Genomic DNA, 2,306 nt, shown 5'->3' on the forward strand with positions numbered 1-2,306 from the left:
ATTAAGAAACAAAGCTCCCCAGAGAACCCACTTGGCTGGCTGACACAAATCAGTAGAAATAAACAACAAGTGATGTTCAAATTCAGGTCTGAATGCCAGATGTAGGTGTTATTCTGTTGTTTTTGTTTCAAATTCAGGTTTTTTAAACAGAGCAGTTCCTTACCCCACCCCAGACTTCAAGGCAAGTCACTCCCTCACCATGGAAAAAAGCAATGCCATCACAGCATGCAGCTGTTTTTCTCCTTACAAAGAGAGCTGGCTGAAGGTAGTGAGCACTGTTCTGCTCCTGGAAGACGAAACACTTTCCCCCAATTGAAATAATCTGTTTCCAAGACTCAGCACCACCATCTTACTCTGACAACCCCAACCAGGATTATTTCTAAGCCACCTGCTTGCCATGCTGCTGTTGATGACCAGATGCCAGGCCCTCTTTTAGCTCTGCACCACTTCTGCTCTGGGATTGTTAAAGAGGACCCAAACATGCTTCTAGAAGATCAACCAAAGGAATCACAGAATCCCAAGGGTTGGAAGGGACCTCGGGAGATCATCTAGTTCAACCCCCCTGCTAAAGCAGGTTCTCCTAGAGCATGAATCAAAAGTTGCATTTTTTTTTTCTAAAGACCCTTATATCTGACAGCATTTTTGACTTACCTTCAGACAAATGCAGACCTCTTAATTATTGCTGGATTTATTTGCTTTCTTTTGCCTTACATCAAGTTTGATTTTGAAATATTACAGGGGAGAACGCATTGATTTGCTATTTCGACTTCTAGACAAACAGTCTAAATTCAGCAATGGAGATGTATTATATATAGCTGTGTATCAAAAATTTCTCTGTTTCACTGTTATGCTTTTTTAGTGCATTTTTTCTCCCCTTCTATCAATAGGTACATATACTTTTTCACCACTTTATGTGAAAATAACTGCTGGATTACATCAGATGCACTTGTATCACAGGTGAAATGAAGTAATATACCACAGAAACCCCACAGACCTCTGTGCCTTTAATATTCAGAGCCCTTGCTATGCTGTCCTCTCAAAGCTGCTTAAATGACGAGTAACATTTCCCTGAGTTTACCCTTCAGTTGGCCAAGATCAGCTGTGCTAGGAAGGCAGCACAGAACAGATTCTCCACTTCAGCTGTGCTAACAGTCACAAACCGCTTGATGTTTGCCCCTAGCTTTGTTCCAACCTGACTACCAGTGGATGTTATAAATTCAAACTTATATCCTGATGAAGGCTCACATTCTTGCATGTTAGCAAAGTGCCTTCCACTCAATTAACAACTTTTGGCCACCAGCTCATAGGTGTCTGTACCCCACGGTACTGTAGAAAAGACATCACACGTATTAAAAGCAGCTTCACTTATGTGAGAAACACTGAGAAGACGTGAACTAGGAAGTTGCTAGCATACTCAAGGGGCCAAGTTGCTTTGGTTTCTCAGTGGAAGAGAGTTTTTGTTTTGTTTTGTTTTTTTAACATGGAGGAAGTCAGAGGCACTTTGTAAGCATTTTACCACCTGCAAGTTGTTGAATCTTCAAAGCTCAGATTAAAATTTTCTTCTACGCTGTTAATCTTACACTGCTTATCCTGGCCCAACTATTACCTTGTGCCTTCATTTAAGAGGTTTGCAGGGGGGGGGTATTACACTGGCTTCCACCACACATGCAGAGTCTCTACAGAACAAGATTTCTCCCATGTCATCTTTCATTGTCTTTCTATGTCCCACGTCATCATACAGTCAGAAGACTTTTTGCAGCTGCAGAATCACCTGAAGACCCAAGAGAATGGGCCTCTATTTGGGCTTGTACCATCAGAGGATGACGTACAAGTGCTTTAACAGAAACACAGGCCCACCACCCTGGTTACAACCCTGTTTCCACTTACATAAAGGATGTATTAAAATCTTTTCCTACCACCTTTCAGGACACTCCTGCAAAACACTGGGCATGTGATAAAGGAGAGCATTCCCTACATACAGCAAACTTTTCAATCATTCTTAAGTACTTACTTTCCCCAAATAGCTAGTTTTAGAATGACATAGGTTGTAAAGGAACAGTAATGAGCCCTCAAAATAGTCTCCAGGAGTAACTGGAATTCCTCCTTTGTAGGCTGTTGCCTTTTTCTTGCATAGCCAAAGACCAGCAAGAAGAACAAAGGGCTGCTTACGTAGCAAAGCATATATGCCTCTGTCAGCTAATTCTGGCTGGAAGAAAAAAAGGACCCTTTCCTTCTTGGGTTAACACACACAACAGTTCTTTAATTAGAACCATAATGGGTTATATACACTTTTTTCCCAATTCTGA

Source organism: Egretta garzetta, unplaced genomic scaffold, assembly GCF_000687185.1.
Source record: "Egretta garzetta isolate BGI_Z169 unplaced genomic scaffold, ASM68718v1 scaffold856, whole genome shotgun sequence".
NCBI lineage: Eukaryota > Metazoa > Chordata > Aves > Pelecaniformes > Ardeidae > Egretta > Egretta garzetta.